Source organism: Emydura macquarii, unplaced genomic scaffold (assembly GCF_026122565.2).
Source record: "Emydura macquarii macquarii isolate MOO-44397 ecotype Brisbane River unplaced genomic scaffold, CSIRO-AGI_Emac_v2 contig_587, whole genome shotgun sequence".
NCBI classification, from domain to species: domain Eukaryota; kingdom Metazoa; phylum Chordata; order Testudines; family Chelidae; genus Emydura; species Emydura macquarii.
In genome coordinates, this window is record NW_027130724.1 from 8,679,148 (window position 1) to 8,699,545 (window position 20,398).

General features: G+C 44.4%; 1 protein-coding gene across 1 annotated transcript in view; it reads left to right on the forward strand.

The window, feature by feature from the left end:
• Positions 1 to 385: 385 nt before the first annotated feature.
• PTPN5 (protein tyrosine phosphatase non-receptor type 5) overlaps positions 386 to 20,398 on the forward strand; it is a 130,929-nt gene continuing 110,916 nt past the window's right edge. Inside the window, exon 1 of the mRNA XM_067540636.1 lies at positions 386 to 428. The gene's annotated coding sequence lies outside the window, so the exon portion shown is untranslated. The remainder of the gene's footprint in view (positions 429 to 20,398) is intronic.

Below are 20,398 nucleotides of genomic sequence, written 5' to 3' on the forward strand. Positions count from 1 at the left end.
GATGCGTTGCACTATGCAGTGGGGTGGAGCTCTACAATGGGGCTTTAAAACGCGGAGAGAGGCGTGTGTGTGTGTGCGCGCGCGCGCGAAGGGGGGAGATGCCTCTGGAGTGTCTAGGGGGCTGGGGAAGTTTTGCATTGTGGGATGGGGGTTGCAGTCTCTAGGAGTGGGGGTGGGGCCGAGTCAGCGTTTGGGGGCTGGGCAGCCTCGAGTCGGGGGGTTGCAGGGGGGGGCGGAGCTCCTCTCCGCCGTGGTGGTGGGACTGGCCGCGCGCAGCAGGGTGGGGGGCTTTGCCGCCCGCCTGCATGGAGCCGGGCGGAGGGGGGTGGGCTGCGCGCGGAGGACAGGACACACAGACACAGACACACACACACACACATGTCCTGGCGTCTCCGTGCTGGGCTGCGCCGCTCTCCTGCTGCTGCAGCGTGAGTGAGGCTCTTCCTTTGTGCTCCCGCCGCCCGCCCGCACCTGAGCGAGCGAGGCGGGGAGGGACGGAGCAGGTGGGGGCGGCGGGGAAGGGGGTGTGGCGCGCTGAGGCTGGGGGGCAGCATGCCCAGCGGCAGCGCCGCGGGGAGCCCTGGAGAAAGGCTGGGGAGAGGGGCAAGAAGAGGCTGGTTGTGCAGCGCGGCGGCGGCGGCGGCGGCTCCTCCCGGGAGCGACGGGACCAGCTTGCGGCCCCGCTGGTTAGAGCGAGGGGGCAGGATCGTGCTGCACGGGTTGGTTCGTGCGCCTTCGTCCAGGTGGCGTGTGTGTGTGTGTGTGTGTGTGAGGTTGTGAGTGTGCAGCCGCTCAGCTCCCCTGCATGCCTTTCCCCGCGCCGCTTCCCAGCTCCCTCTCGCCCTCCTCCTGCTGCACGGTGAGAGATGCACCACACGAGCCGCCTCAGATCCAGCGAGAGCTAGAAACCTGGGGGGGTGGATTCGCTTCATCTTTGAGGGCGAACAGCCGCGAAATAAACCGCACACCGGTGATGTTCAGTGTGGGGTGTGTGTGTGTGATAGCCAGGGATGCATCGCAGTTGCTCCGATTTCCATGCATCTGGCTGTAAATCTGCAAGGCACATTAAAGGCGGCCGCATAGATTCCGAGTGATCGATGAGACCCATTTTCTCCGTCTCTGTTTACATCCTCTAGGCACGAATACCTAGGGGAGTGCGGACCCCTCCCTGCCCTTCCCAGCTGCGAACCGGGGGATCGGGGGGATTGTGTCGATGTGCGGGGGGGAGGGGGAGTGTTTGCAATAGAAAAATCAAAAGTAATGCGTTTAAAAAACAAACCCTGATCTAGTTGCTTAACGGATCTCGCTGGATGAACATACTGCAGCTGGCAGGACCCAGGTGCGGGGGAAATTGGTTTCGAATCACGTACCGGGTGGTTAACCTGATAACTACTCACTGCAGTAAAATATTAACAATATAGCAACAGCTTTGCGATGCTCTCCTGGAATAATGCTGCCTTTCGAGCTGATGTGACAGTCAATGCCATGGTAGACTATCACTTTCTACTAGATGGCAGTGCTGAGAGCCGGATAGTTAATGTAGGTAATGAAGTCCTGGGAAGCTGTGGATTTTTGTGCAGCTGCAGGTCTGAGAAGTGGTTTGTTTGTAAGGCTTTTAGGTGGCACAAAGCAGAGAGTGGGAACAAAACAGTAGTGACTCTGTGTAGCCAATTTGTTGGCTTGTTTATAGTTAAACAATGTTTAAACTTTCTGATTTTTCATATTGTCACCTTACCCTATATATGTATCTTTCTGTGAAGGGATAATTGTTACATCCCTTTTGGGGAAAGAACAACTCAATATTTTAGGTCTCTTGCATTACACAATTATTACAACATTAAATTCTTTACATAGATTTCAGTAGAGCCATTCCAATTTACAGCAGCTGAAGATCTGGCCTTTTGCATGTGCTCGATCAATGAATGATAGATTTGAAAGAAATGTGTGAGCAATACCCTCTCTTTGTTTCATGAAAGCCATGTGTACTGGGACAGCATTTGTTGGGGTGAGTTTAGCATTCAGATCAGTTTGAGAACTTATTTCTTGCATGAATCATATACATTAAAGGTTAGATTCAGATCTGTATAACCCACAAAGGTCTCATTGACTTCAGCAGAAATTGTGCATACATCCTTCAAGGCAGAATTTGGTCCTTCGTTATAATATCTGAATTTAAAATATCAACTTTTCCTACACTTGTTTTCTGAGGTCCCATTAAGAAGGTAGAGACACAGCATAGACTTTTAAAAATATTTGTATCAGAACTACTGGGATTAAAAGGTTTATACTGTAGTTAGAGTCACTTCCACTTATGCCTCATGAGTCTGATTGTGCACTGTATTGCAATCAGTTGGCATTCTGCCATTGACTTAATTGGGAGCTGAATTGGACCCCACAACTCTGATGCTGGAAACACATAAGCACAATGCATATGATAAGTCCCAGTCATTTCAAGGGGACTAAACAAATGCACAGAATCAAGCACATACATAAGTGTGTGCGGGCTTGGCACCCTAAGTGTGTAACTTTGATTTGCTAAAAGAAATAGGAGTAATCTTTTGCAGCACTGATCTTTTGTTGATACCTGCTGTCCAGGCTGAGTTTAGCATTACTTCCAGTAACTTAGGGTCTAAACTTTTTAAGAGTGTTCATTCCTCACTGTTACAATGAGAGCTGCAAGCTAGATGTCACACAGAGGAAGCAAGAAAGTGTAGTAGCCATTAAACAGTGGCCACGTACATTTGTGGAACACCGTTAGGCTAAAATGAGATTGATAATGCCTTTCTTCATGTAGTTAAAATAAAGCCATATCCTCTGTCAAAATGTCACCGGTGGATCATATTCCACTTCCTTTGAGCCCAATCCCTTATATTTCCACCACGCATATTTCTACTTCATTGGGTAGAATTTTAAAAAAATACAAAGAAATAAAAGCAAGCCAATCTCCGTGTTTCTTAACTTTGCAGAGTGCCAGGGCTCAGCTGGTTGCTGACAAAAGGCGGGTTAAGCGCTAGCCACGGAAGAGGCCTGCTGAGGGTTTGTACCACCCTTACATGTGATGCTGCCCTCCATTTATCATCTGTGCCTGCAGGAGTGTTGCTGTGGCTATTTAAAGGTGTTATAGTAGCATCATTCTAAGGGTCCCTACAAAGAGCTGTGTACCATTGTGCAAGGCACTGTATAGGCACAGGTTATAAGGGAGAGCTCTGCCTTAATGAATTTACAACCTAAACAGACAGGATAGACCCGGAGAGTATTTTTATCCCTATATTTACAGATGGAGTCTGAGGCACAGAGGTTAGGTGATTTGCATGAGGTCACATAAAAAGTCTATGTGCAGTCAGGAATTCTACTCCGGGATCAGAGATCCAATGTCGTAAGCACAAGAGCGGCCTTCCTCCCTTTTGACTTCTTGTCAGGCCATCCATCCACACAAAATTCTAGCATGGGCAGGAAGGGGCACTGCAGGTGATATTGAAGTTCAGTACACAAATCCAAGTAGCTGCACCTTGCACACCAGGCAAGAACTGCCCACAGACAATATGCATGTTGACAAAGTACCAGTACAGCCACTTACACAAGTAAATACAGCCACTGGTGCAAGTAAATACAGCTGGTGGCCTCTCGCTAGTACAATAGATGTATTAGAAATACCTTAGCTAGGTACATGCTGCTATATTACAATTGGCAGAAAATATACAGGCTCATTGATTATATGCAGTAGTCTCCAGGATCCAACAATCCATCTGCACCTCTCTCATATCCACTTCAGCAGCAATGCGCTGCTCTTACACCTAAATCCTAGAGCTATACATGACAAGAAAGAGAACTGTGATTATGTGTATGTGTCACTTGACTGCATGCCTCCTAATTCCTGTGCCATGGCTCTGTAATGCATAGGAGCTGTGTTTCCAGGCTGGGAGCTGCAGTAAATTCTCAGGTTAATTTATGCTGCTGTGCAACTGTTTAGCCAGTAGGGAATAGGGAGTAGTAGTTGCTCTGGGGCTTGGCCAGTTCCTTTAAACATCTGATGTGGCAACTCTTGGTTCTCCCTAGTGTGGAGCAGTTTGGGGACACGTAGGGGATGTGTAAATGACAATGAATTGCAGCATACCATGTGCATGTGAGTCATTCCTAGGGATCTGCAACATATTCCTCTGCAAAACCATGCACCACGAGGGGCCCTTAATAATTAACTTGTATTAATCTCCAGAACTAAATGTCATTCATTTTTATTTGAAAATTCTCGTTTACTGTATATGCCTTATCTCAGTTGAAACCTTTTAAAATATCTTAGTCTTGGAAGGCAAGAGACGTTTATTTTTAATTTTATGTTTCTCTCCCCCCAAACTGTTATTTGTTAAATCAGTTGTTCCTGAATGAGAGTTAATTAACAGTCTTATCAATCGAGGCTAGAATTCTGTGTCAGAATATAATGCACTTTCCCTCTAGATCCTGCACTGTGAAGAGCTGCACATACTGGGGGCTTACAGTCATGAGTAAGAAACCTCCTACTTGTGATTTGGATTTATAATATCTCAACGGATCAAAATAAATGTATTCCCTTCAGTCTTTGTACATGCCATTTAATAAACAATGAGAAAAATTGGCTCGGGAAATGCAGGCCCTAACCCTCCCCATCTCTCTTCTGTGTTGGTGGGGTGGTGCAAACACAGCCATAAAGCTGAGTTAAACCAGCTCCCTCAGGTTTCTCTTTGAGTAAGAGGATTCTCAGGATGCTGTAGAGCTGTCATACTGGCTCCAAGACGCACTCACAGCCTGGGGTAACTTGAAACTGGTGTAAGTTGCACAGGTACAGCACAGGAGGTGGGAGGTATCACATGGTTGTAGCTACAACCCTTCAAAAATTCATAGTGTAAGCAAACCTTAAATAAGCAACCATCTTAAATGATTTGCTAGCCTTCAAATTAAGAGTAAAAACCAGTCGTGGTTTTTTTTTTACTTGTTTTTAGCAATGTTACTGAAATATTCACTATGTAGATTGGTAGTTTGTGAAGTCTTTCCTTACAATGTTAGGACTTCATCTGTTTAGGAATTTCGCAATAGATTTAGTTTTGTTCAGAGGAGTTAAGAAAATGAATCAATAATTCTAAGATCATATTGAATGGAGTAATAGACTCAAAAAGTAGCAACACAGGGCCTATGAATGCAGAGTTACTCACTACTTTCAGGGTCTGATCCAAAGCCTGTAGAAGTCACTGCAAAAAAAAATCCTTTCCTTGGCTAAAATAGACACTTCTGTTCCAAAATAAGTGTCCCCACACAGACTTGCATCAAACTAATTATGTTGGTTTTAGAAAGCCAGTTTAGTTTAGTTAGGTCACTGCAAGATTGTGTTACACTAGTTTACAAAATTCAAGAATTGGTCTAAGAGGCAGATTGTTATTCCTGATAGATCTAATTCTCGTTTCACTCAAAAGGGGGCTTAGTGTAAATGAGAATAAACCTGATATGTAGGGCTTTAGCTGTGCAACTTCTATTAGGATTAAGATAAGCAATATTACTCTTACTGTAGACAATAAAAGGTCCAAAGCTCCCAATTAACATGCAACAAGCTTTTAAAGCAATAAGACACAACAGGCAGTGCATTTCTGGATGATTATAGCATACCTCCATTGGTATTTGTAAGGCACAAGGCTGAAGGCCAAGTAGCTTTAATCACCAGGGAAGTGCTATAATTACCTTGAAATGCAGTGCCTGGGGTGGCTTGCTTCCATTATGAAATGGAATTTAGACATTTATACAAAAATGAGTAAGGAAAAGAAAAATGTGAATTTACTGTGTATTCTAGTCCTGGAGGTGAATGACATTGACAAATTGTCTGAAATTCCATTGGGTGTCAGGACTTACCAACAGCTTTCCTAAACTTTCAGTCATGGAGAAAGTCAAGCCTTGTCTTACGTTAGAGACATGTGATAAGTAATACTAGATAGAAACATAAAGAAAAGGGGAAAAAATCAGTTTGTCTTCATTATAACAAACTCTTATTCATTCCACTCCCCCCATTTGTATAGTCTTTTGAAGGGAGAAACCACTGCTTCAAAGTTTTCACAAATAGCATAAAATGTTCATGGTGGAGGAGGAAAGTGAGTGTTGCTTTTTGCTGTTAGTTCTTATCTCCCTTTAGTCTGAACCTCTTTCTTCCTAAGACAAATGCAAACAGAGAAGAGGATAGTAAGAGACAGGAAGATGCAGCTTCTGTCTGAGGCTTGTAGTTCAGTTATTGGAAGACTACAGGCATAGCACCTGACCCAATTAAGCCACTCCAGGATTTTGGCTTTATTCCCCTGGTCGTGGAAAGTGTTTGGCTAAGTTGCTCTGATTTTCCTCTAGCCAGTCTGTTAGAGGCAAGTATTGAGGTTAAGCTGCTCAGCATTGCTTTTAGCTTGCCAAACTTGTCACAGCAAGCTGTGTTACAAGGCTAGATTTGTCCTGGTTGGCTGCACTGGACTCTTACTAGATAGACAGTAAAGTAAGGCAAAGGTGGAAATCGACACCTATAATGGCTTTAGATGCACATCTTAGAGGTTCCTCAAGACAAACTGTGGAATTGGTGATGTCACTTGGTTCCCTCTTTTGGCTGGTCTACTCAGAAGCTTTTCAGGATCATGAGAAAGACCCACTGGCATGACTGTAAATCCAGAGGTCTCAGCATCTGGTTGTGTTAAGGCCCATGAAGATAGTGATGCTGGTTGAAGTACTAAGCATGATGCTACCCATAAGGGCCCTGACACCCTCAGTCCATTGCCAAATGCTTTCCTGAAGTCAGTGTCATTAGTCAAGATTGCCCACTAAAACGTTTCTAAAGGTCTGTACATGCACACTTCTCGTCTTGAAAATTCTGGTCTGCTGCTGTAGCAATTTTGTATCTTCAACAAAAGTTTGAAAGATGTCCATTCTTTGATTCCTTTAGTCCAAACAAATGCAGCTCACCCCATTCTTTTCCCCGCACTCTGTGCTTTCTTTCAACAACCTATTTGACGTAACATTGTATAGAGTCTAAAATAACCTGCCTTCCACTTACTTTGGACAATTTAAAATGTTAACCACCAGTAGGGTTTAGAAAAACAATAAAACAAAACCAAGCAAGCAAACAAACAAAACAAAACAAAAACCCCAATGCAACTCTTAATGTCAGCAAGCTAAATTTTGCCCTGGTTTATACTCCAGTGCAGCCACTTGGCTTAATGGATCCAGATGTGTGCATTCGAGGACAGTGTTTGGAGATACTGGTTCATTGGAGATAACCGAGGCTTAGATTAAGGGGGTACAATTGAAATGAATTAGATTAATGTAGTATATAGAAGAGGGTGTAAGAGCTCCCCTTGCCAGACTTGACCTTGCATCCCTCACAGCATAACTCCCACTTAAAGTCATTGTAATGGTTTCCTTTTTTATTTACTCTCTCCTGCTATGTAGGCTCTCTTTACATCTCCTTCTTATTCCGTTTAGCTTCTCTCACACTCTGCCATGGCTTTTTGGTTGTGGCTGTGATGTAGGAGTCAAACTTGTCCCCTACTTATCCTGTGATATACTCAGTATAAGTTGTCATTTTGTAGCTGGAATTTGGTTTTAGGTTGGAAGTGTTTCCATTTTACAAGGTATTTGAAATCCTTTGCAGCAAGGTGTATACAGGTGGAAGTCAAACAAACTGGTACCTGACTCTTCCACTAGGCCTATTTCAGTGAAACAGAACATGAGAAAGGTACCATTTGCCCTCTTCAACCCCCAGTTTGCATTAAGCAACAGCTTTGTTTGTTTGTTTTAAATGTGTTGATTGAAAATCAAATAAGGATTTCAAGGTGAAAAAGAATCAGTTTTCCTTAACAATTTGTGCATGTGTAATCTGTTGTCTTTCAGAAGGTTGGCAATCAGTTCTTTGCCATGCAAACTGCAGCATCTTTGGGGCAGGGACTGTCTGTATTATATGTATGTAAAAGGCTTACCAAATTGGGGTCCTGATCCCGAGTTGAGGCCTGTAGGTACCACTGCATTACAAATAAATAATAATGTCCAGAAAAGGCAACAGTATTGTACCTTATCGAGAAAGTATAGTACAATCTCTCCCACTGCAGCATGCTTGTTGGGTTAGAATAGTACAGTGGTTGTTTTTTGCAGCACAGTTGTGCTGGTTCAGACTCCTGTTCCTGTAATAATATGCAGCCAAATCATGTCCCTATGATTTTGAGTAACTGTTATAAGAATTGATATAGCAATAATTTACACATTATGTTTAATATTCTAAATGGAGTGAATTCTGGCAATTAAGTATTTGTTTTGTCTTCATCTTAGTTTAATTTACTTCTGCTATAATGATCATTGCTAGCCTGATCTCAGGCATTTCTAATGTGCCCATCGCTACAGCATTTAGATAGTGTATATACACTCTTATTTATTCCCACCAAAAGGTTTACACAGACACAGATATATACAGTACCAGGAACTCCTGGTTCTGAAACAGACTCACCCTGAGGGCATAAGCAACACCCTTGCAATATGGATTGATTCTGATCTCTTACACAGTAGAAGACAACCAGCACCTTCAGAATAGCCCAGTTAGTCATTACATTGTAACAAAATCTTAAAGGCATTTTTCCAAAGCCAAGTGAGAATGTGGCATGTGGTTGGCACAGCACTGAATGTTAAAATAAAAAAAAGGTGCACATCCTTTTTATGATATGATACTCATGCAATATTTTGATGTGCTACAGGATCTGTGAGTTATTTTGAAAGCTACAATTAAAACTACTAGTACTTGATGTGAAGTGCACATAATGTATCTTCAGAACTCATTACCATTTACAGACAACCTCTTTGGGTTTGTCCGCTGCACATGGTCTTGCACTGGATTTTTGCTGGTATCACTGGGATATGTACAGTCTGTTTGTTATTTAGACGATGCAAACTATAGTCCCTGCTCCTACACTGGTACGCCACACTAGTACATACCAGTCTGAATCTATTGTCTATTTCTACTGCTCAAGTGTGTCATTTATATGTTATTAGATTTACTCTAGCACTCTAAGTTTGGCCCATAGACTTTTAATAGATCAACTTTCACTGAAAGTATGAAATCACATTCACAACTCGAAAGACAGCAAGTCAGCAGTTTGATGCAAGCTAAGACTATTCTTTTAAGGAATGGATAGAAGATAGATTCCCTAAATTCCCAGAGCACAGTGCAAGCATAAGATGACACTATAGCATTATCTGAAATAGTAAGTCTCAGAATGACAACAAGATATCCTCAAATTTCCACAAGTTATTAGATTTGAGAAAGAAATTTGATATTGGGCCAGAGGCAGTTTTTAACACCTATGCAATGCTGTTGGGCTAAATTCCAGTCAGTTACACTAATGTAAATACAGAGTAACTATGTTGACTTTGGTGGACCAGATTCTGATCTCATTTATATTGATGCAATTAGACTGACTGCCTTAAAACTGTTCTAGGTTTACACTGGTTTGCCTAAAAACAGAAGCTGGACCACTATTTTAAACATGTATTACATTTTAGGAAAAATAGGAAGAAAGCAAGCTAAGATACATGAATTTTTAAGGTTAACAATATATTTAATAGGAGTTAACTGTCATCCTGATCCTGCAGGCTGCTCCATGCAGATGATTTCTGCACAGGCAGAGAGATTCATGTTAACATGAGAGGGGCTCTTTGTGGGCACAGTGGCCTGCCACCTAGCAGCAGTTTGCAGGATCAGGGGCCTTTGGCAACTGAAAAGGAAAATAGCATACTGCACCTGCAGTATGCTATGCAGTTGTAACTCATGTTAAATATAGAGTACAAAAATAACACCACACATGGCAGATTGCTAAGTGTTAAAGGGAAAAAAAAGCAATGTTAATGCTTTCCACTGAAGGTTCTAGGTAATCAGTGGCTTAGATTCAACCATTTTTAAAAATGCAAGAATCACATCTCAGGCTTCCATTTCCTTTCACCTTCATCTTCTGGTTTATACACTAGCAGCAACCCTAAGGAGGAGTGAGTGCAGAAAACAACTTTACAAAGCATGTTTCTTTTTATAACTCACCAGGGACCAAATCCTCCTGTTCCAGTCATACATGCCTCTGACTCCAAGAGAGGCAGGAAGACAGGGGTATTTCGCTGGGAAACTTGGGGCTTGTCTACATGGGGATATTTACCAGCAAAACTATATCAGTATAATTATAATGGTATAACTCCTGGTGGTGACACTGAGTCACTCTGGTATATGTTGTCATAGCAATACATTTCCTTGTGTAGACAAGCCCTTAAACAGAATCTCTTCCTCAGATAGGGCATCATGTCTAAATCCAGAGAACTGCAGGAGAGTCCAATAGTAATACCAAATAGTAGTATGAGAATAAGGACCACCATCAATAAGGACCACACGTGTTTTGTAAGAAGTCTGTACATTGTAGCTTGGTAAACAAGATGCAAGAAATTTGGGGGCCAAATATCCACTGCTTTGTATGTGGTGTATTCACTTAACCATTTTGCACAACTGTAAAATACTCTCCAATCAGAATGGTGGCAGTTTGTACAGATATGAATGCACCTTGTATTGCCAATGCAGTGGAGAATCAGACTCATATCTTTTGAACATGCCTAGTGTGTGAAACTGAAATCAGCAGACTTAGGCAAGGTGACATCCGAATTGGGCTTGATGTTTTGCATTCCCGTTGTCTGGGCTGCCAACCCTCTATTCAAATTCAAGGGATCAAAGTCAGAGGTGATGTGAATGGTGGTGTAAGTTACATGTCATTAAGGATTAGATCCATCCTGCAAACGGATGTGTGAACTGCAAGGTGATCTACTGCGTGCAGAATCTAGCCTTAAATCAGCATGAATGTAAATTTGTTTTAAAATAAAATGTTGAACGAATGGAAGTGGGAGGGCATGCAGAAGGCTGTTCCAGGAGAAGCAACCAGTGGGAGGCTGAAAGGAGATGTGGAATAATACAGTTTTTTTTTAACAGAGCCGTTTAAAGATTAGGAAGTGATTTGCAGTTCTTTTGGCAAAGTCAAAAACCATTTTTTGTTCTGTTCTTTAAGAACTGTCCAATATTTCTTTTTGTTGCAGAATTCTTTTAAATAATTGTTTTTCAGAAAAATAAATATTTGGGTCTCCTTTAAATTTCATAAATAATAGTCCCAAAGTGAGATTTTTTTATTTTGGAAAATCCCACTATGTGACTATGCTGACTCATCAAAACACTGGGACTGCAGGGGCACAACAACCCAAAAAACAGATCAAACTCTAAACATTTAGCAGCATAAACATAAGCATTTAGCTGACTGATTAGTATTTGGTTAAAAATATCATGCTTTTTAAAGTTGACAGGACTTTTAAAGAAGTTTCAAAGTTTAATTAAAAAATGTTTTAAAAAGAGACCAAATTTTGATTAACATGTTTCATTTGAAGTACATTGGGTAACCAAGAGATTGCTTCTATTCCTCCATCAGAGGACCAGCCAGAACAGAAATGATAGAATCTCTTCTGCGTTGCACAATGAACTAACTTGGAACTACAACTTAGAAAGTGTCTCACATTTTTATCCAGTTCCTGGTCATGAAGAGAGAGCCAGTCCAACAAACACAAAACAAATGATAAAAGGCAGCTGGGAACTTGGAGAGCCTTGAGCCAGTAACCATGTCAGGGACACCAGAGGTTAGTTTTCTCCCTGTGTGGATGGAGAGCCATTGAGATCTAATTTTTTACACCAGTAGGACATCAGGCTTTTCAAACAGTACGTCATCTTTCCTCTAAAACAGCAGCCAGATACTCATAACCAGTGTAGTGGCAGGACAAAGTATCTCTACTGATTCCTGGAAGGCTGTTCCCTGTGCCTTCTCTGTCTGAGCATGCCAAATATAGCCAGGGGAGCCAGAATTAATCCATCTCACAATATTCCTGACTCCAGCTAGTGCAGTTAATAAATTTTCATAAGCAAGAACAAGGAGGAGGTGAAGGTGGAGGATGGGGGACATGCGTCCAGAGGAAAAGGGGGTCCAGCTCCAGCAAGGCTCCAGCTGGGGTCCAGCAAGTCAGGACCTGTTTGAGACTCCACCACAGGCCAGTCATTTGTGGCAGTCGAGCACAGGAGAGCCCAATGCAGTGGAAGGATCCTTGAATAAGTGTGTCAATTTACTGCCGATTAGAATGATGGAGCCTCCAACTTAGCAGGTCAGAGATATCGACTTTTCATTAGTTTACTTGTACTAGAAGAGGTGGCGGTACAACTAAGAGAAGTAGCGTAATCTGCTTTTCATTTCCCAGTAGAGTTAGGTAAGGGGAGTTATGTGGAGCAGTTTGTTTATGTACACTGGGGTGTCCCTTGAATCCTCCTGAGAGATCTTTATGACATTTTTCGTGGACCTACTCTGCAATCCTTTTCCAAAAGTTTCTAGGGATGGCTGTCTTATTTCTTCCTCGGTGGTAGGATGCTTTCCCACTTAAGTCTGCGATAACTGAAGCAGGCACCATTGCAGTATTCAGGCAAGCAGCGTACAGGCCCTGGCGTCTTTGGGACACCACCAGCAGCTGTGCTCTGTGCCTTTGTTACCCTCAGGAGTGAGATATAGCACCATTGCCTATGGAAAATGGTTCCAGTGTTCAGTGCCATTGCTCTATACTCATAGTTTCAGGCAACGGAGCAGTTCCCTCCTCATTTCCCTCACCCCTGGTGAGCCATACTCACCATGGCTGGTCTTGTGAGTGATGCCGTGCACAAGCACTCCAAAGCAGAAGTGTCTTGTTTAAAACTTTAGAGGAGCAAGGGAAGGGAGTTCTGACTCTTTAACTTTCGTTTTCCGTTGTGACTGTACTGACAATAGTACCTCTGTGATTTATCTGCTGCTGCTGCAGCGTGGAAGGGTTCCCCCTCCACACCATGGAATGTCTGAGCCAGATAAGGAGGAGAAAGAAGAGGACTCAGGATGACATATTCAATGAGATCCTGGAAGCCAGAGCTGCATCAGACTAAGCAAAGGGCCTGGAGGGTGAACATTGCAGACAGCATGGAAAAGGAAAGAGCAGAGATGAGAGAGGCCCAGGAGTTCCAGCAGGAGAAAGAGTGGGAGATGCAACAGGACATAATGGGGCTTCTCCAGCAGCAAACACAGATGCTGCAGACTCTTATGGAATGACAGGTTCAACAATCATGGACTCGCCTCCCTTTGCAGTCCACGGAGAACTTCATTGCAGTACCTCCCCATGCGCCCATGACATTCCATATGGCATCAGGGGCCACTGCACTACCCCGACCACTCCATCCCAGGGGCCATTTAGGACAACTGCCTCTTCTCATACACTGACCTGCAAAGGCCATGGTTGCTGTAGGTGTAGATAAAACAGACATGAATGTTCTTTCCCCTTGTTAAGTTCCGTTCCAGTAATATATTAAGTTTTTAAATGTATTTGCTTTCAAATTGCACTGATTTTTAACTGGTTTTATTACTGCATAAATTCTATTCATCTTTATTAGTTCACAACATAGGCTGCAAAGTGCCGAGCAATTCTGAAAGCACCCACTTACTTGTTACTGTACTGTGTGACACAACTCATAGGATCCGTGACAAACAGTGTAATAATCAAATGTGCAGCAAGCACCTCAAAATTAATAGGTGCATTGTCAGTGTTATATTCATAGATGTGCACCAAGCACCACATTATTCATGACAGCCCCCAAAACAACAGAGCCATGTAAAAGCACAGTACACCACAACACATTACTGTGACTCACTGGTAAAGTGCTCTTTTGAAGTCTCCCTGAGCCATATAGCTCCACGTTGAGCTGTGCTATTAGCCCTTGTGTCTGGCTGTTAAAACTCAGCAGACAGCGGCTTCACCTCCATCCTGCATGGTGGCAGAAATCTTTCTCCCTTTGCTTCACAGATATTATGCAGGACACAGCAGACAGATACAACCATTGGGCTGTTTTTTCAATGAGATCCAAATCTTGTGAGTAAACAACGCCAGCATCTCTTCAGTCTACCAAAAGCTCATTCAACCGTCAATCAGCACTTGCTGAGCCAGTAGTTGAATCTTTCCTTGGTGCTGTCAAGGTGGCTGGTGTACAGCTTTGTGAAGCAAGGGGTAGGCCGGGGCCTACAGGATCACTACTGGCATTTCAACATTGCCAATGGTAATCTGCCAGTCAGAGAAGAAAGTCTTTTCTTTTCTTTTCTTTTCTTTTCTTTTCAGAAAGTAGCTTTCTGAATAGTCCTGTGTTCTTAAAGATGCAAGCATCATGCACCTTCCCTGACCAGCCAACACTGAGGTCAATGAAGTGTCCCCAGTGATCTTCCAAAGCTTGCATACCCATAGAAAAGCAGCCTTTTCAGTTCTGTTCTATTTGGCAAGGTGGTCTGGTGCAAAAATAGGGATATGTAGGCCATCTAGTTCACCACAGTTTGGGAATCCCACTGCTGCAGACTCATACACAACGTCCTGTATGTTGCTAAGAGTCACAGTCCTGCATAGCAGGAGATGAATAATTGCACACTGGCAAGACAACGGACCCACATTTGATTTTCAAACTCCAAAATGATTTCCCGCTGACTGGTAGCAATCCGGCATTGCAAGTTTCCACCATGCGATCACTTCTTGCTTCTCCACTGTCAGTGCAGCTCTCATTCTGATGTCCACGTGCTGGAGGGCTGGCAAGCTCAGCACACAGATTCAAGAACGTGGCCTTGAACATCCGAAAGTTCCACAGCCACGGCTCATCATCCCAAACCTGTATTACGATGCAGTCACACCAGTCAGTGCACGTTTCTCGGGCCCAGAAGTGGTGCTCCACCATCTGCAGCTGCTCTGTGAACACCATCAACAATCATGAATTGTTTCTCGCTGTGTCCCACAGCAGTCTGTCCTCCATGAAATTGTCATGTTGCCAGTTTATTTGGTTCATATTACCAGTCTGCAAATACCGGAGGATCGTGTGTCCTGTGTTTGCAATGCTTATAACAAAAGTGCAGAGCTGTGCAGGGTCCATGCTTCTGTCAGAGGTGGTGGACAGCAAGAAGGGCAGTGAGGGTTCATGGGATTTTTCCAAAAGGCACAAAAATTATGGGCTATAGATGACATTCGGGGATGGAGACAATTGCACGTTAGGAATTTGACCCCTTGCTCCCAGTCACTCCTGTGGGACTCATTTCAGCCCTATCATGCATTGCTAAAACTTCCCAAAGACACTGTGATGGATAGTGGCAGGTTGTTCACTGGGGTATGTATCCATGGTGCACTGCGCTATGCACTGATACAAGCTCTTCCGGTGCCAATGCAAGGAGCCAAATATTCATATGCATAAGTGATATACCAACTTGGCAGCTTCATGCTGTCATAACTTACGCCGACCAAAGTTTGTAGTGTAGACCTGGCCTGAGTATATGTCATCACTGCAGAGCTAACTCAGGCATTGCCCCTAATCCCTCCCCCGTCCACACAAAAACTTCTCACCTGAGTTTGGTGGTGCTTTCAACCTATGCTAGCTGGCTCATCTGGGGCTATAGGCTAAAACCCAACTGCTGCTTCAATCAGGCTGGTAACCCACATGCTTTGCTGGGAGGATACAGGCTAAACCACTGTTGCCATTTTACCCTTGCCAAGGGTAATCTGCTGGTCAGGAAAGAAAGTCCCTGACTGTTGCTTTCTGAACAGTCTTGTGTTCTTAAAGATGCAAGTATCATGCATCTTCCCTGACCAGCCCACATTGATGTGTTGATGCTGCTAGTCCTCCAATGCCTTCCCATAATTCCCCATGTGTGCTCAGAAGAACTGACAAGTTCTACCACGGTTCACTGGGAAAGAATCATGGAGTGGCTCAGCTTAGTGCAGCCCAAAGAAGCATGGGATATGCCTCTAGAAGTCCTTGCAACACACACGGGTGAGTGCAGCACCACTGAAGACACAGTAGGGCTTTGCAGCATGGCTACTTACCCCAGGGGTAGGCCAACCAGGCTGCTCAGACCTGCTGCTCATCATCCGAGTTAACTCTGCAGTGAAGACATACCTGAGTTGGACTGTAGACTAGGATGTTACGTTACAAGCACTGGACATAGGTTACCCTCTTCATAATGTTGCCATCCAACCTGAAATTCACAGGACAGTCCCTAAATGTACAGAACTGACATGGGTCCCTCTGTGCTTTAAAGCAGGATTGTTTAAGTTGAGGGGTGAAATCTTAGCTCCACTGAAGTCAGTGGCAAGATTCCCCTTGAATTCAATGGGACCCGGATTTCACTCTTGATTTTTTAGCAGCCCAGCTCAGTAGGGACTAAAATTGTTCCCATTGAATAGATGTTTGGTGGCTCTCAAAGAGATGTATTTGGTGGGTGTCGATTGCAGGTCCCTCCACAGCAGCCTATGACTGTACTTTGCATTAATTAGCAGGCTCAGGAAAGAAGCCAAGAACTGCATGTGTTATAGATACTGAACTATCTCTGTTGCCTCTAGAGGAAGAGTCCCCACCACCTGATCAGGGCTGTGGTGTGGCGGCAGAGGGAGGGGAAGCTCATCCTGTAGGTAAAGACAGGACTTTGTTACAAGGTTGTCAGACTGACACCTTTTACTAGCACTAAACCCATGCATGGTTTATTTTTTAAACTGAACTTTATGGTCATGTGAAAATTGCTTGCAAATGTGTTCATTACGTCTACACTGGATGAAAAGACCTGTGGCATGGCCACGGCTGGCCCTGGTCAGACGACTCAGGCTCGCAGGGCTTAGGCTGCAGGGGTAAAATTGGTGTGTAGACATTTGGGCTCAGACCAAAATACAAACTTTTAGCCCGTGTTCTGCAATGAGATGTGCAATGGGACTCTGTCTGTGCATGGGGGTCTGCTTGCCTGCATTCTATTGCAGGATCAGGACCATCCTGGACAAGCCAAGATACGTACAGCACCCTAAGTATCTTGGTTCCATCAGCTCCTGCAGGAGAGAAGATTTTTTTGCCAGAAATGTTGGTTACTGCTGTACCTTAGCTCCCAAATACATAATGCTGCATTTGAATGTACTGCAGCCTCACAAAATTCTTCTCACTCACTTGTTTGTTTGTTTTTACTAGTGAGTAAAATATAATTAATATATCCTCCAGCATCAGTCAGTCATTCCGCTGAAGGGAGTCATTGATGCCTGGGCTAGTAAGTTTTCCTGATAGTTTTGCAAAGCTGGTATACTGTTAAAACAAGAAGGATTTGGTCCCTCTCGTACATCTTTACTTGTCTTGACTTGTTGAATGTTGTTTTCTTTACCAGAGCATCTCCCATTCAGTGCTGCACTAACATCTGCCCCATCATTTTCTGTTTCAGTAACAGTGCACTCTGCTAGCCTGAGGCCAGGGATTTCTCAGTCTCATCCAGAAGCTGAGCCTTATTGCTGTCAGCATGAATCACTGCCACCATTCCATTACACTGACCACTGTGCCTGTTCTTTAAGTTTGAAAATGGCAAGCCAGGGAGGTGGAATAGTTTCAGCTAATTGGCTTGTTTCGTCTCCCCTTAAACATGGAAATCAGAGAACACGAACATTTACAAGCTGAAACTCTAGCAGAGACATGAATTTTGTGAAACCGTGGATATGACTTTACCTTCTTGTGAAGCTGTGGGAGCTCCATTAATAGCTGTGACAAATCCTGTGACTAAAAAGCATATAACTACTTTAGCTTTAGTTTATTGTGCTAGTGTCTGCAGACATCCACTTTTGCCTTTGAAAATCTCCCCCCTGTTCTATTAAGCCCAGATCCACAAAGGGATGTAAGCATCTAACCCCAGACTTAGGCATCTAAGTCCCAGTTTTAGGCTCCACAGAACTCTTGTTTGGCTGCTGCTGATCCCTATAGACCCCTACACTCACTTAGCACCTACATATTTGCAATAAATGTTCTTTGAGCTCCTAAATTTCTGCCTCTTGGCATGCACACTGCTGCCTGACTGTATGCGTCTGGGCCCGTCTTCCCCTTTTTCATGGATCGCTCTGGGACTTAGTTAGGAGACAAGTGTTTGTCTGCCTAATTTGTGTGCGGGGCCATGCTCGTAAGCTGCCTACTGTATTGGGTCCTATTCAAAATCTGGTTGCTAGAGGACGAGCAGGTGGATGTAGTGGTCTGATAACTTCTAGCCCTGTGGTGAGGGCACTGGTGTGATAGACCTGGGTTCAAATCCCCCCTCAGCCAAAAGGGTTTGAACCAGAGCCTCCCACAGTGCTCAAGAGAGTGCTGTGTCCACTGAGCTCTGGCATGTCTGAGAATCTTGCCTGGGGAAGGTTTAAAGAGTCATTGGGCTGATGGAAGAGCGAGAATGACTCTCTAGCCTGGTGATTAGGGCACACAGCAGGGAGGTTGGAAGCTCTAGATCTAGTCCCGCTGCTCTAATCACTGTTTCCTTATCTGTCCTCAGTGGAACAACTTCAACAGGAGAGACTGAGGGACGACACCCTCTCCCCCTGATCAAAATGTCCCAGAGCTCCGTGGTTAGCACAATCTCCTGAGAGGTGCGCGACTCCTGTTCCTATAATTTTTCTCCCTCAGGTGGAGAGGATACATCCCAGCCGAATGCGTTAACCATTGGGCTAAAAGTTATGAGTGATTTAAAAAGTTATAAGGTGGCTGGGCCCACTGGAACAACCTCCTCTTCCGGCCGCTTCGTGTGGCACGCGGCAGGCACCTCACTCAGGCTATGTCTACACCAGCTCTTTTGTCAGTAAAAATTTATGTCGCTCAGGGGTGTGAAAAAACACCCCCCTGAATGACATACATTACACCGACAGAAGTGCCCGCGTGGACAGCGCTATGTCAGCGGGAGACGCTCTCCCGCTGACGTAGCTGCAGTCACTCGTTGGGGGTGGTTTAATTATGCCAATGAGAGAGCCCTCTCCCGTCGGCATAGGGCGGCTAAACGAGAGGCTTTCCAGCGGCGCACCTTTGCTGCCGTAAGGTCTCTAGCATAGACATAGCCTCAGTCTCACAAGAAACGACCGAAGTGCCACAGCCACCTGACTCCAGGAGAAGGGTTCCTGGTTTCACAAGCAGGGATAGACACCTCCCTGCAGCCCAGCTTTAGGCTTCCATCTCCATGAGAGGGGTGGGGCTTAGGAGGTACTTCTCTCCTGGGCTTCTCCTGCTAGCTTAGCTCAGCTCCCCCCTGTAGCATGCTGGCTTTTGTGGTGGGCATTCTGAAGCACCTGTCCTCTTCCTAGTCAGAGTACAAGGAGCCTCGGTGCCTAACCGAGCCTTTGTGGATTGCAGTGTTGTTCCAGTCGTTTTCTAGATGCCCAAAAGTCAGGTGTTGCAGCACTCCGTGCCAGAATGCCTGCGGCTTAGTCGGCACTTAAAGGTCATATGGGCATAGCTACATTGGTCAAGGGTGTTGAAAAACCACACCCATGACTGACAGTAATTTATACCCTATAACTAGGCTTGGAAGGATTCAATTTTAACTGATAAAAGGTCAGTAAATGTCATTTTTGGTCGACACACTGAAATTGATGAAAAAAGTATTAATTGCTAACAGTCGGTGCGAATGCCCTTTCTACCTCCTCCCCCCACCCTGTGCCGGCTGGGATTAGGTGTCACCACCAGACCCACTCTCACGGACTTGCTCTTTCACTTGCTAGCTGGGGTGCTGGTGGTCTCTGTCCTGCTCAGCCAGGACTTGCTCCCATAACAGTGGGGCTGCAGAGGGTTTCCTGCATGGCTGCAGGGCCACAGACCTCCAATCCCTGCAGACACAATGTGTTGGGAGAGGCTGCGGTCCTAGCAGGGCAGAGCAGAGATCCTGGACCAGGACTACAAGAGGAGGAGGAGCACAGCAGCAGAAGCCATTCAGCAGAGGGGTGGCCTCCCTCATGGTAATGGGCCCTTCCAGGTCACTGACACCATGCAGAAACTTAAATTAAAATAGATATAAATCCCCCAAAAAAGGATTAAATATAAAAATAAATTTTTCCATCAATATTTAAAAAAATCAAATTCTGACAAAGCCTACCCATAACATACTTGTTCATCTTTTGTATTTTCTCTCTCCTAATCACATGCACTGTAATGTATTCTTGTCCTTTATCTCTTTCAAGCCCTAAACATGCTGTACGATTGTGTAGTAAGGCTAGATAACAGGGGACTAGTAATGAGTTACCTTTCACCTCCGGATTACTGGTGAATATCTAGCCCGGATTGTCAGTGTCCAAAGTTTGTTACTATCTGATGGATTCCGGGTGGTCTGCCATAGAGACATCACAAAACACCACGATTACAATTGGCACCAGTTGCCCCTCTGTTGGCAATCTCAGCGGAGAAGGCCAAGGACTGGATAAGCTTGGAGACTAAACTAACCTCTTGTCTCTAGAAGTGGTCTCTTCAGGTCAGGCTCCAGGCATGTTCATGGAA